This window comes from Alexandromys fortis, unplaced genomic scaffold, assembly GCF_014885135.2.
Source record: "Alexandromys fortis isolate MF-2015 unplaced genomic scaffold, M_Fortis_MF-2015_v1.1 scaffold_292, whole genome shotgun sequence".
NCBI classification, from domain to species: domain Eukaryota; kingdom Metazoa; phylum Chordata; class Mammalia; order Rodentia; family Cricetidae; genus Alexandromys; species Alexandromys fortis.
In genome coordinates this window covers 1043890-1059072 of record NW_026068162.1, presented here as the reverse complement: position 1 = coordinate 1059072, position 15183 = coordinate 1043890, and the positions used below count along the sequence as shown (strand labels likewise).

Genomic DNA, 15183 nt, shown 5'->3' with positions numbered 1-15183 from the left:
ATCCATTCTGTGCGAAGGGAAGCTGGGTCTGCTGAAGAGGTCGTCCCACCCTCCCCCCTTCCAGGGCTGAGGGGCAGCTGATTGGAAACAGATGGCAGGCCCTGGTGGGACTCCATGGGAGTGGCAAGGCCGTGGTGGGCCCGACTCCCCGCTGCTGACCTCAGACCTGCACCACTGGCATGTCCAGGCCGCAGACTCTCTGTCAGCAAAGCCGCATCCGTCCTGCAGAGAGATGGTCACTGTGGCTGCCCACACCCTGACCCGGCAATTTCCCTGCCACGGTGAGAAACCTCCTGCATTCCAACTGGGTCTTCAGCCTGGCTGGGGAAGGAGAGATGCCAACTAGGTTCTTGGAAAGTCACAAGGCTTGCAGAGATCTCTGTCATCTTGCCTGGCTCTTCTGTGTACCTGCACCAGTACAGTGCTACGTAAAGACACCAGGGTCCCATTTGCCATGCAATGGGCCGTACTGGCTGAGCGCTGAAGTCTTGCCACTTACTCCTAACTAATAACTCCATGAGCTCCAGCTAGTAGGAAGATGTGAGGCTCAGAGAGGGGGCCTTGTCACTGACTGCTAAGTGCAGGACTCGGGGGCCTGGTCCTCTGTGGTGACTGTTGCACCTGTCTCTCAAATACTCCCTGTACCCATTGCTCCTGACAGAACGCAGGCTTCTGCCCTGGGAACCGCTGGAAACCTGTGACCAGTGCACCACAGTGGATGCAGAGCGCCGAGCAGTCTCAGGGGCTGAGTGGGACTGAGAGCTCTGTGCAGTGTGCTTGTTGTTGGTTGGCTTTGGCCCTACCCAAGGCCCTCTACAGAGGGAGTTCTGCTTGTGGTCTCTGAATATCCTGGGAAGCCAACTCCCACGTGTTGCCTCATCTTGACCCATGCTTGCACAAGGCCTTGCCTTCACAGTCCTAAGCCCCACTGGCACCTGGAAGGTCCTTCAGCTTCCAAGGGTCATCCTTCCAGTGTCCTTCAGCAGCTCCTGAAGCTACTTCTCTGACCACCATTTCTTGGACTACCTAGGAAGGTATCTCCTGTCCTGAATTCCTCTTGATTATCCCATCCCTGACTGCTTGTCCAGGAGTCCAGAAATGCACTTCCTGGTGCTTCTAGAACATAAAGAGAAAAGGCAGATCTCAAGTGCTGGATCCTCCTTCTGCCTTGCCTTCTCCTTGCTATCTATCTTAGGATGCCCCGTTGGAGATGGCCTCTTCTCTGTTCTGAACCAGGGCTGCTTTGATGGTCCATGGTCAGGTGGACGAACACTGCGGTTGGCCATCAAGGGCAGGATCTGGGGGCATCAGATGTGGACAGCTCTCTAAGGATGGTGAGGCCATTGTGTTGTGGGATCTGGAAAGGAGATGCAGCCCCACCTCAGCATGAGTGATGAAAATGGACCAAAGCTCTAATGCAGTCTGCTGGAGTCCTAGCAAGCTCAGCACTGGAGGGATGACCACAGATGGCATGGGCAGTCTTGGATGTGAGTGACGGTGCTGGGAGTAGCTGAGAAAATAGGAAACCTCTGTCATCCTTGGCCATCTTTGGAGCCATTGACAAGATTCCCACAGCTGTGTCGTGCACTAGTCGGCACAGGGCCCACTTCCTCCTCTGACCATGTGTGACTCCCTCAGTAAGAGCAGGTCTTCATTCCAGTTCTCTAAGCAGAGGCACCAAAGCTGGGCTCCCCACCTCTCTCTTTTGAGCACACAGACCTAGGTATTCTTGAGCACTCAAAGAGAAGCAGCTTTGAGAAGAAGGTGCATTCTTCTGACTATATAGTTGCCTCTTGACTTATGGTGGGTCTGGGTTCCAGTAGGTATATCCTACATTGAAATTGCCATTAAAGATGCAGTTCATACACCCAGTCTCCCCCAGATCATGGCTTAGCAATGCAATATACTGCAGGGTCTCAGTGTTGCCCCTTCTGATTACATGGCCCATCAGGGGCTGTGGCTGGCTGTTGATACCCCAGCCTCACAAGAGAGGATCAGACTACATATCCATAGCCACAGAAAAGATCCAAATTCTAAGCTTTGTTTCTGTTGAGTACACATTGTTTACATGCCACTAAGCCATAAAGTCATTGTAAGTTTGGAACCATATGTATTACACTGGAGAGTTTCTTCTTTTTCTTTTTTTTTTTTTTTTTTGATTTATTGAGACAGCGTTTTTCTGTATCACTTTGTTACTTGCCCTGGAACTAGTTCTTGTAGACCAGGCTGGCCTCGAACTCACAGAGACCCTCCCGCTTCTGCCTCCCAAGTGCTGGGATTAAAGGCATGCACCACCACCGCTCAGCTACACTGAATAGTTTTTAATTAAATTGCAAGTCAAAGACATGCAAAAATATTCGCTGCTCAGATGTTTGCCCCTTCTTACGGTTGCTGAGACAACTGGTCTCTTAATGTTCGTGATGTGGTTACTTTGGCGGCGGGGTGTGTGTGTGTGTGTGGGGGGTGTCACCATGTTAAAGGGGATGATGCCAAAACACAGAGAGGCTAAGCGTCTTTCCCAAAGTCAGCTGGGAAAGAGCCTTCCAGTCCCATCTCCCTCCTCCCAAAGGCCTTCAACAACACATTCCTCTCTCTAGCGGCGGCTGGGGTGTATACATGCAGAGCCTAGGATCCAGGCTTGCACGGAGGAGCTCCAGAAGACTCAGGCCCTAGCAGATGGTAGCTTCCATCAGATACAACTTCTCCTATCCCAGCTAGGTACCATGGCAGAGGGAGCACTGGGGAAGCAAGTGATCGGGTGACCACAGTCCGTGACCCCCAGGGGCCCTCAAGTTTCCACTGCCCACCAGCAGGTTTCACAAGCCTACTGACGTTGACAGGGTGTCCTAAATGGAGCGAGCAGGAAGCTTTGGGCCTGTGGTCTGCCAGCATTGCTCAGAGTTTCCTGGGCTGAGCCTTTCTGTGGGGCCTCCTCTGGGCTCTGCCAATGCCCCCGTCCTGAGGCTTTGTGGGTCCCGTCTGGCTCTGAAAGACATGCTCTGCTTGCTACAAACCAGAAGGTCCTGGGTCTGGGTGCTATTTCCCAGGGTCCTCCAGGGCTGCCAATGGTCTTAGGGTGTCTGTCAGTTTATAGGGATCAGTTGTACAAGGGCCAGTGCTACTGCCAATCAATAGATCCGAGTCCTCCTCTCAGAGTCAGTGCTACTGGCATTGTAGCCCTGGGCAGGAATCTTATCTCCCACACTCCTGCCCTCATCCACTTTCCATGACAGCCGGGGAACCCTCAGCAACGGAGAGATGTCCCAAGAGCTGGTGGCTCTCATGGAAACCCCAGTCTGCCCCCAAACCTGCCCCAAGTCACTCTTCCTTATGAAAACTCCTAAGAGGGATTTCTGGGTCTCTGCAAAAGAGAGGAAGGGCATTCCAGAGAGGACAGTACCCAAAGAGAGAGAGAGAGAGAGAGAGAGAGAGAGAGAGAGAGAGAGAGAGAGATATCACACTTATGTTATGGGTACCCTAAGATTTCTCTCATAATGTGCCTCTGTTTCAATCTCTATGAGGTAGGGATCCTTACATCCATTTTATAGAAGAGGCAACAGGGTCCAGGGCACTGAAACACCTTGCTCACTGTTACATAGCTAGGGAATCTGAGATGAGGGAATGAAAGGAGGCAGCCGGGGTGGTAACACTGGGAAGGATGGGAGAGGTGGCAGAGGCTGGACACATCCATCCTGCCTACTGCTGCAGGGCGGTGCAGGGCTTGGCACACTATGGGTACTGTTTTCTCATGTGTCTCCATTACTGGCTGGAGACACATCTCCCTCAGAAAAGGGATGGATGCTGGCATTGCTGTGTTGGACGTCTGTCTGGGTCTAGGGATAAGGACAGCTGCATGGCTGTTGTGAGGGAGCTAGACTCTTTCCCGGTGTGGTTCCCAACCCCACAGGCAGGACCCAGAGGAAAGTCAGGGCTGGTTTTGTTTGTTTGTGGTATGTGTAGGGTGTGGATGGTATGTGTGTTCGTGTGCAAGGGAATGCATGCACACATGTATGAACCTGTGTGTGGAGGCCAGATGTCTATGACCGTGTCTCCCTCCAGCACTCTCCACTTTATTGTTGGAGGCAGTCTCTCACTGGGCAAGAAGAGCGCCGATTTGACTCCAGGGATCCTCCTGTCTCTGCTTCCTCACTTCTAGGGGCACAGGTAGACACCATCACACCTTTTAGTACATGGGCATTGGGAATCTGAACTCAGGTCCTCATATTTGGACAGCAAACACTTTATGAACCAAGGTATCTCCCAGCCCCAGCCAAGGTTTTTATTCTATCTTTTGAATTACATTTATGTATGCATGTGTGTCCACGTGTGTATGCCATGACACACGTGGAGAGATCAGTGGACAACTTTCAAGGGCCAGTTCTCTCTTTCTCCCATGTGGGTTCCCAGGATGAAGCGCAGGTTGTTAGGTTTGGCGGCAAGTGCTCTAACCCATCTTACCGCTAAGCCACTGGCTGCCCATCCACCTTCACCCTGGTAAAATTGTAAACAGTGTCCCCATCTCCCTGGGACATGCTCCCTATAGCCCAGCCTCTCCTCCCCACCCAGAACACTGCCTTTACTCCCTCCCTCCACAGGAGAGCTGGGTCCCAGAGTACCAGATGCTGTAGAACCGAGACAAAGTTGGAGGTGAATGCTCTGCTTATAGCCAGCAGAGGTTACTGAGAAACCAGCTTGTCCCGGGACTGCAGTGCTGGGGACGGGTAAGAGAGGATGCTTCCGTTCCCTGTGGCATTTCGACCCCACCAGGAATGTGGCTTTGGGCCAGGATCCCTCTGGACAAGAAAGGATGACTCTGCAGAAACAGTGTCCTGGCCCCGGAATGAGTGGAGCCACTATGTTGGAGGCAGGAGCCAATTGGCCTTGGAAGAATTAATGACCACCCGGCCTTCAGCCCCACCCTCCCTTCCCAGTAGCCCCCCTCCCCCCCCCTTTAGAAGTGTCCTCTGGGCTGAGGTTTTAAGACCCTCAGTGGCAAGAGTTGAGACATGTGGGAGGGGCCCGGAGGAGGAATTGGTGACAGTGACTGGGGGAGAAGCTGGCAGCCTAATTTAAGACTTGCAGGCCTGGGCCCGAGGAGTGAGCCTGGGCAGGCTGCTCGTGGGGAATTCCAGCCTTGGCCAGCCGCTTGGATGCACATGTGTTTGGCCAAGCACAGAAAGCCACAAAGCAGCTTCTTCGTTCTTCCAGACCTGCTTCTGAAAACTAGGGCTCAGGAACCTTGGGAAATGTCTCTGTTACCAGAAGCGCCTCATGCATGGCACCGTCCCGACACCACCAGGGTTATAATGCCCCTGCGGTAGCTCCAGCCTTCTGCACACATGTAGACCACTTAGCAGATCCAGATGAGGATGGAGGGGTAAGAATGACCGTCCCATGGCTGGGCTGGCCATGGCTGCTGGCGTTTGTTGAGTGTTCCCCACACACCCTCCTAACCACTATAACTAATGTCAAGCATTCCTCCCAACGGTCCCAAAAGGGAAGTAAGAAACCGCACAGCAGGTGAAATACTCTGTCCAGTCCCCGGGCCAGATAAATTCTAAGCCCGCTTGGCATGTGCCCTCCTGCCCCTACCCTGGGAAAAGGGTAGGCGGATAGATAGCGTTCCCACAGCCTTGCCCCCTCCTCCGCATCTCACACAGTGACTGAAGGTCATCAGGGTCCGTCTCTGGAAACTCTGACCCCTGCCTAGGAAGCATTGCAACATCTGAGTGTTCAGTGTCACATATCACAAGGTGCTTGGCGCTCTCAAACAGCCAAGACTGGGACCTAAGGCGAGGTGACATGAGCCGGTCTCCTGACTTACTGTCGGGTGACTTAGACTCTGGTCTCTCTCCCCAGCTCTGGGCCCCACCTCTGAAAAAAGAGAGCGGACTGTGAGTGTTCTCTGTCACCTACAAGATGGAAATGGCACATGTGGTCCCTGCAGCCAGGGACCTGGCCGGAAGGCTAGCAGAGCACGGTGGCAGACAGCGGGGTGCTGCGGAGGCTGGGAGAACTCAGCAAGTCCAAGGCTGGCATCGTGCTGCTGGGGTGCCAATTCAAGAGAGGGGCCAGCGTAGAAGAGGGGACAGCTCCTTTCCTCTAGTCAGTCCGCGTGACTGAGACCACTTAGGGGCGACCTAAAAGGCTTCCTTTGGTGAGGCCGAAAGCAGCGGAATGGCTGTGTCTTCCCAGGAAAACCGCCTGCGCAAGTGTGGTAGGCTGGCGTCACGTGACTGCCGGCCCCGGCAAGTGTCCTGTTTGCCAACTTCCTTCTGTTCTGCTCTAACCTGGATTCTGCTGGTTGACTGGTTCCTGTTGCCCCAGTAACGAAGCAATAACGGAGGTGGCTGGGAATGGCTGCGTGAAGTCACTTACTTATCACAAACAGGCCCAGGGCCAAGCAAGGGTGGTTACAGCTTGGTAGACTTAGTCACTCCCGAAACCAAATATGGCCTCAAGATGGTCATAAATACACACAAAACAATGGACCTCCGAAGGACACACCTTGGTTAATTTAAGAACCTTTGAAATGATGAAGGGATTATACCATCCTATCGCCAAGCTGATTTTATTATATTCTACTGGCGAGGCTGTGATGTGTACAGTTGGGCTACTTCCCAGTTACTCCATTCCCAAACTCTTTCATAGAGTTTATCAACAACACAAGTCCATTCTGTTTGGGCCGCTGCTGTGGCTCCGATCTGGAACATCCTGTAGTGGTTTTTCTTTTTGGAAAGATCATCTGCCTCCTAACCTCTTAGTAACAGGACTTTGAGGGCTAACGGCCGATGTATTATCCCAACAAATTATTATGACTCGTGGGCAAGCAAGCCCGCAGCAGCCAACCGAGAGCACCCTCTGATTACTGGTTTATTTACTTTAGGCCATTGGACGTCACCGGCAGCCACCACCGGCCACACTCGCTTTGTTAGATGCCTGCGAGGATTTTTCCCAATAGCCACCCAGCCAAGGCTTTTAGAGTCATCCAGTCCTCAAGGTTCTCAAAACATTGTTTCCTTTTTTTTTCCTGGAAGCCTCTGGAGTGTGTGTTGACTTCCTCCTGCTCTGAAGCACCCTGCAAGCTACCTGATTGCACCTTCAGAGTCCCCTTGGGCAACACTAATCAGGTTATTGATCTGTCGGGCTGCAAGTGAAGTAACAGCAGCTCCAACAGCGGGGGGTCCTTGGTTGCAGTCCCAGGCTGTCACCAGCAGAGCAGAAATTGAATCCAGGCCTGCTGGAGCCTGCAACCTCTGCTGTTCTTGCTGGTTGCATTGAAGCATCGGTGCAGAGAAGCAGTTGCATCTTGCAGGGATTTTTGGTCTCCACAAGGCTGTGCTTTGGAGAAGAGCACATGAGGGTCATGGACGCAGATACACAGGTCAAAAGCCAAAGACTGTGTATCTATCTGGCGCCGCTAAGGCCAGCAGTTACGGCCATGTGGGGCTTGCCTGTCATTCCCTTTGGATCTAGTCCTTTCTGATCTTGAAGTTGAGGCTTGTGGCTCTCTATCTGTGTGGGATAGGAATAAAATGTTTAAAAACAGATATCATTTATTCCTAAGAGTCAGTCACACATGTTACTTCTACGTCTTTATTCACACCTTAAAAACCTAAGGATGTGATATTGTTCTCGCTTACAAATCAGGAAACTGAGGGTTGGCATTGTGGCGTCTTGCTCTACATCACACAAATCGGTTCTTACTGACACACGCCTACTGTCTACTTCCCAGAACGCCCTTGCTCACAAAGGGACCCTGGAGCCTGTGCTGGAAGGCACCAGCTGACACCGGTCCCTTCTAATGGAGGTTTCTTCAGACTGTAACACCTCTTCATAAAATTTGCAAGTATATGATTTTTTAAAATATTCTTTTTCTAAAGGGGCGCTATTCTAGAATGTAGAACCCCCAGAGTCCTCTGGGAATCTTGATTCATCCTACTCAGATAAACGCCCTACGTAAAACTGACTGCCCTCCTCTATTTCCTCCCAACTTCCGTTTCCTTCTCCTTAGCGTCTCCACTAATGTATCATATGCCTCATGTACTAACCACCTTATCTGTTACACATCGCCAGCCTTGCTCAACACATTTTCTGCTGGTGAACAGATGTGGCCATTATCCGTGCTCTTCTAGCAGCTGTGTAGTAAATGGAACTGTTATTATTTCCATATTCTGGACAAGTCATGTGCTCAGAAGAAGCCACTACTTCCCATTTGCTGTGCTGCCTTTGAACTTGGCCCTGGCCAGGCTTTCTCCAGCTACAGCATCATAATCTATCAGAGCAGACATAATCTGCCTGATGCCTCAGCCCTGATTCATTCTTCTACCCCTCAGCAAGCTTCCCTGGTGACTCAGACTTTACCAGTTCCCTTCTTAAGAGCTCTTCAAATTAATCACTTCGGTGACAGATTTATTTTCAGAGCAGGGCACATTAATATGTGTTTGTTGAAAAGAATACCTGGCCCCTCAGCATCTAGAATTGATTCTCAATGGATCAAAGATTCAAACGTTAAAAAAAAAAAAAGCCAAAAGACAAAGGAAAATGTAAGATTCTGGGGGAAAGAGTAGGGGCATACAGTTCACAGAAGACAAACCAAAGGCCAGCAATGGAACAAGATCTTGAAGGTGCGGGGAGAATAAAACTCCCCTGTGCTCTAGATAGGTGTCCAAGTTGGTCATTTTTAGAAGGCAAAACTGGCAATTCTTTCAAGATGGCAAATGTTCAGTCTACTTTTCTCCAGAAGCTCCACTTCTGGGTATGTGTCCTACAGCAAGCAGAATCCCCACGAGCAAACAAAAGGGCATGGAAAAAGTGCTCTGCAGGCTCGTTTGGAATAGCACACTGACTGGAAACCACCTAGGTGCCTGCCCATGGAGACAGCAAATAAAATGGAACCCCAGGCAGATGTTTAGGAGACTGTTGCACATTTACTAATATTCAAATGGAGAGATGTCAAAAAATGCCGACAAACTGCAAGAAAATGTCAAGTTGAAGAACAGTATTTTAGAGCAACCCTAGTTTTATTAAGAAAGCAAGACAGCATCATTTATTAAGATTGAGGCGAGCCTGAAACACATGAGATTTTCAAATGAAACAAATGAGAAGTGGGGGACGGAGAGGGAGAAGAAGAGGGGGAGGAGGAATTGAAAGAGCTAGACAGCAGGTAATCATATTTCCTGTCATTTTCTGAGCATTTGAGATACCCCACAACTTCCAAAAGGCGTTTAAAAAGAAGGATTCACTCAACATAGCAAGATTAAACAAATACAGAGGCAATCAACGGAAAATACAGACGGTAAAACAAACACCCTCAAGTCCACCCCCACAGCAGATGTGGTAGATAATCATCTTGCAAGTCACTCGAAACATTTCATCACGGCCTTGTTGGAGACAGGGAAATGGAAAGTTTCCCATCAGCTCTAGAATGCAAAGAGCCGAGATGGGTAGGGTCCATACAAGACCCCTGCTCAGAGGTCGCATAGCGCTGTGGCAAGGTTCAGAAATGAGACCAGGGCTCTGTACCTGACCAGTACAGGGACAAGGAGGCTGGACCGCATTGGCTTCAAGTGCTCTCAGTTTCTCTAGGCAGAGAGGACACCAGATAAGGGCGGGGTACTAGTTACTCTTATCAAATACCTTTGGGTAACCCATGGCCCTCCACGCCGGAGCCTTTCAAAACACGGAGAGCAGCTCCCCAGTACACACACACATCCCTTGACCTGTCTGCACCTGGGCAAGTTCCTCTAGCGCTTGCACCGTTTGGGCAAGCCCTTCCCTCCATAGCTAGGGCCTTAATCTGCTGCACCTTACACCTCTTCCCTCCCTTCTGGTTTCCTTTCTCTTAAAAAAAAAAACAACAAAAAACCGCTACCACAGTGCAGTTCTGACTCTGAGGTTTTGAAACCCTCTTCCTGTGAACTCTGATGTGGGCGATAAGCAGCAAAGAGAAGAGGCCTGTGGGTCTCACGTCTCACAGAGGGGCCTTTGTTCTGGGCACTGGAAGATTAGAGGTGGGTCAGGTCTGATGAGACTCTGAGGGTGTTAAACCTCTGCATTGGAGACCCGTAGGTTATTCGGGGCAGGCTGTGACTTTCTAATAATCCGCTGTCCAGCAGCCTCAGGTACTCATAGGGCCGTGAGCTCCTTATTTATACATGCTCGAGTCTAAGATGCAGGAGTGTGGGAAGTCAAGAGGGGCTCTGTGCTGCCAAAGGTCTTTATAGCTGAACCCACGCTGGTCTCCATTCCTTCATCCAATTCACACCTCCCCTAAGGGCCAGCCCTGGGTTTCTGGGCATCAGGCTGTTCTCTGAGGGACCAGGAGACGATGCACCCTTCTTCTGTAGCTTCAGGCCTGGGCACACATGTGGAGAGAGGACCTCTGGTACCAGTCTTGCTAAAGATGCTGAGGTATCTGAGCCAGGCTGTCATTCGTACGTGGTTGGTTCTCTTGCTTAGCTTCTGTGGCAGGCATCTGGCTTCTCAGTGGTCCAGATCTTGCTTTCCTGATGCTCTTAGCAAATGCTCGCTCTCAGCCCTATGCATTCCAAGGTCCATCTGGGATGCTTAAGTACATGAACTCATTTCAAATGTGGAAAGCAAAAACTCAAGGACACTCACCATTCCTTTAACGGAGAAGGAAACTGAGGCCTGAGAAAGTTGGGTGGGTTGTCCGGCATCCTTAACCGAGAACAAAGTTAAAAGTGGGTCCCTCTTCCTCTTTCTTCTTTTTCTGCAATAAACCACAAATACATTTAGTTTAAAATAATTTTGTATACATACAATTTTACCACTTACTGAAGATAAAAAAGAAAATTTCCATATTAGCTGTATATGTATCTGTTTGGTTTTTTACATTAAAAATGTAAATCTTGACTTAATATTTGACCTTTCAGGACATGAGGCATCTTGAATGTTTTTCAGAGTTGACCAATATTTTGTCAATACTGAGAATGCCTCTTCACATAACAATACAGTTCAAAGTGGCCGAGAGATGTTCAAGGTCATTTTAGAATTTGTTAGGAAATCTGTCTTAATCCCAAGTGACTGTTCATGGGCTCCTACAACAGGGTCGTGTGCACTGGTGCTCACCATCTAGAGCAGTGGTTCTCAACCTTCCTATGTTGTGGTGACCCCCAACCATAAAATTATTATTGTTGCTGTTTCGAAACTATAATTTCACTATTACTCTGAATAGTAATGTAAATATTTTTGGAGATAAAGGTTTGCTAAAGGGGTTGAGACCCACAGGTTGAGAACCTCTGATCTGGAGCATGAAAAGAACATCCCAAAAAGAAAAGAATTTTTTTTTTCTTCTTGTAGTGCTGGACAAATACTTCGCCACAATCTGCCTCCAACTTTGCTCTGCTCCTTTCCACAGAAGGCTGCCCTGAGGGGGCTGTGCCAGCAGGTGCCTTCTGACCCATGGGTACACTCAGCCTGTTGGAGGCAGAAAGCCGGGCAAGGGCAGGACACAGGACACCTCCTTCAGGGTGCCACAACCTGGCTGTCTGCCCTAGTGGAGGCACAGTCCTGTCCGGTGCTCGGTCTGCTCATTTCAAGCTCCCTGCTGTCTGATATCCTCTGTTGCTTGGTAAGACAGTGGGATGGGTTGCTGATCTTGGTCAAGGTTCTTCCGATCTTTTGTATATCCGCCAAGACCTCTAACAATAGTCTCTTTATGGAATGTTCTTTCACTGGCCAATTTGCGTGTGCTGTCTGCTTCCTGGTAGGAACTTGCCTGGTCCATACTAGCCAGCCAGCTCATTGGCAAAGACCTCTGGAGCTGCTGAATCACCATAGGCCGAAACTTGGCACATGGAGGTCACCTCTAATGCCTGCCCTTTGCCCTGGCTCTGTTCATCAGCCCCTGATTCATCCCCCACTTTCCCTCATACTTCCCTCCACCTGTTGCCCCCCCCCCAGATGTCTGGAGAATAAGAGCCCAGCTGCACAGGCTCATGACAACTGTAGCCACCTGTGATGCACGCAGAAGTGTTATTCAGTGAACCCTAATGTCTTTGAGCATCACTAGTTAGTCACAGGGGTCTGGGATCCTTGGACCATGCATCTTAGAAGCAGGGTGATCTCAGTTTGCAGGGAGATTCCTTTTCTCTGGGGATCTTTGACCAGTAAAACTTATTCATTTACCTACTCACTTATAAAAAATGTAGAGGGGCTGGCTCCCTAGCAGGCCCACCTTCCAAAGAACTGGGTATCACTTACCTAGGGGGTCTGTCCCTGGTCCCGGGCCAAGGATGCTTCCACTTCATCCCATCCACTTGTATTTTACAAGCTTCATCATAAGTACCCTGCCCATTGTCCACACTCTCCACTGAGCTCTTTGCCATCTAGACCCTGGCGTGTGTCTACGTAGTTTGCCATTATTTCTCCTTGACTGGGCACACTAATGCTAAGCATCACTTGTTGGGAAGATGTTAATCAATGACCATGCAGGCTTATCTAAGTGACTGCTGAAAAACAAAGGTCTATTTGTCTGCCAAGCACATCAACATATGTAAGCCCAGGGCGGACTCTGATCTCTGCTGAACCTCAAATTAAGGGCGGGACTCTTACCAAAGTCTCCGAGCTTTAGGGTTCTCATCTGATAAGACAGATATTAGAATGATATCCATGTCCTATTGTTTTACAGTGAATGCTCATAAAATTGGGGACTAGGAACAGCATATATTTGTCCCATGGTTTCTATGGACCAGGAGTCCAGACATGACTTAACAGGATGCTCTTAGCTGGGTGTAATCAAGGTGGAATCAAGTCCAGGGTGCATCTTAATCTGGGGTTCAAATGGAGATGGACCCGCCTGCAGGATCAGGAGCATTCCTTCTGGCTATGGAACTGTGGCTAGTCTTGCTAGCCAACAGCGGTTCCTAACTCCCAACGGTTCCTTTCCAGGAGGACTTCTCTATAAGCCTTTCTTAGATCCCTGATGTTGATGTCTTCAGAGTGGATCTCTGGCCGCTAGCAAGGCTAGGACTTTGATAATATAGTGACGGCAGTGGCTATCCCACCTTTTCCTTACAGCTATGACTGAGACAAGGGTTCTGCCGCACAGAGGGGGAGCGGCCACAGGAAGGCAAGATAATGGAAAGTACCTTTAACCTGTCTCTTAGCGATCCGACCTTTGTTCCATGGGACTCTTAGGGGCCTAGGTGTGAGATGAAGGATGCCCTTGCACCTAGCACAGGAATGACACAGAAGACAATGAGGAGCAGCTGTCGTTTCTTTGGCCTATTTTGAAATGCTGGCCGATAGCAGGTCCTCAGGCCCCGCTCTATGCCTGATCACGTCCACCAACCTATCTCTGCCTTTTCTACTACTTTTCTGGATGTTGGGGTCAGTGGGATTTGTCACACGGCACTGACCAGGGTGGTCAACAGATGTTCTTGCTATTATAAACTGTTTCTGGAAGATGAGGCTAGTGGTATCTTGATCATTTTCCCAGCCTCTCTTTTGACCTTCCCATGGGGAGGACGCTGGTATAGTTCAGCTAGTCCATGAGTGTTAAACTAAAATGCTTGCCAGGCGGTTTAATGAAGCCCAGGACTGCAGCTCCCGGGAATCTGAGGAGGTTGGAAGGCAGTGTGTGGGGGGGGGGTAGGCATGGGGTGAGGGGAGAGCATATCTTAGATGACAAGGCTGGCGGGGGGAGGTGTGGGGAAATCTGGAAGGTTCCAGCGCCTAAGACCCTGCTCCATAACCCTGGTGGTCATGTTTACCCTCACACCTCCCCCAATAGGCTTTCTTCAATTCTTGCTCAGCTATTTCTCCATCCCTTCTAAGTAGTGTCTTCATGGACTCTGTTGAAGGGGGAAGAAAAGGCTAATGCTTTCAGAGATGTGGACTGAGCTGGGCTGGGAAGGAACTTGGACTTGGAGCCAAAGTTGTCTTCAGGTTGCAAGTGGAAGTCATTGAGCTCTTTATAGATTTCACTTCGACCATCTTTTTTCAGTCTTTGAGGTGATGGAACTTAAGCCTGGGGGAGGGAATGAGCCTTCCCCACTCACGCAGCTCTGGAATGGTGGGTGGGGAGGCCGCTAGTCTGGGAGCTCCTTTCTCTAACAGTCCTCACCTGTCTGCTGTTCACTGGTGTTGGCAGGACAGGCCTGCCCCAGCTCCAGTCCAGCCTTTCACACCGAGAACTCGGACTCCTGACCCCGGGTTTCTTCTTTCCCATCCTTCAGCTCCTCAAAGTACTGCAGCCGCCTGGTCACCCTATGCTCGCTCGCAACGTGTCCAGCATCAACAGTGACTGCAAAGATTCTCTCCTAGCAGGGACAGAAGCAGTTTGAGGCGTGCATGCCTGGGCAGCTGAGGGCTTCAGAAAATAAAACAGAAAGTAAATCCTGTCATTTCTGGGCAAGGTCACAGTCCCAGGAGTCTCCTCAGAGGAACAGAGGACCCCTTAGCTCTAGGAAGGAGTGGTGGGGGTTACATGGAGCTGTGGCTCTGGCTCACCTGTACAGAGGAGGGAGTTGACCAGACTTCGAGCTCTGAGGTAGAAAAGTGGAGGATAAAGGTTCCAGTGCCACAGCCCCAAAGTCAGGAATCTTACCGTGCAAACATGGAAGGCGGCCCCGAAGTCAGGAATCTAAACGTGCAAACCCAGAAGGCATCGCAAATCCATTGCGGGGAAGGGTTTTGTCACCCCTGAAAGAGCTAGGGGTCAGCTCTTGGAAAGTCTGTCTTCAGGGTTGGGAAGTGGGGAAACGAGGTGCCTGTTTCTTCTGCAGCCAGAATAGGTATGGGAAGAGAGAGAGGTGGCCAGACTGAGAGATAAGTGCTGTGTGTCTCTGCTGGGCTGGAATGCAGCCTGGGCCCGGCCGGATGAGGGCTATAATGAGAGACATTGTGAGCCCAGGGGCCAGTTGCTGTGAGAGCTCAGATGGGCTGGCATTCCTCCGAAGCACAGCCTGACTTCCAAGAAAACACTCTAAAAATGGTCAGTGACCGAGGGGAAGAGCACACACACACACACACACACACACACACACACACACACACACACACACATACACACGCATGCTCTTCTACCTCCTCTTCCCTACCACAGCATACAGACTGCAGACAGTGATCTCTTCGGGCCTTGGGATGGCATGAAGCCCCACCCACCTACACACGGCTACTTATAGACACATCCATCACATACTGTACTCAGCCGCA

General features: G+C 50.3%; 1 long non-coding RNA gene across 2 annotated transcripts; it reads right to left on the bottom strand.

Moving 5' to 3' along the window:
• Positions 1-6101: 6101 nt before the first annotated feature.
• Positions 6102-14949, bottom strand: LOC126491879 (uncharacterized). Of its 2 annotated transcripts, XR_007589480.1 has the most exons (4): positions 14576-14949; positions 14093-14288; positions 10624-10735; positions 6102-7515 (listed from the first exon to the last, which is right to left on the bottom strand). It is a non-coding gene; the product is annotated as an uncharacterized lncRNA (long non-coding RNA). The 2 variants fall into 2 exon arrangements; XR_007589479.1 differs by lacking the exon at positions 6102-7515 and having other exon boundaries at positions 8883-10735.
• Positions 14950-15183: the final 234 nt, after the last annotated feature.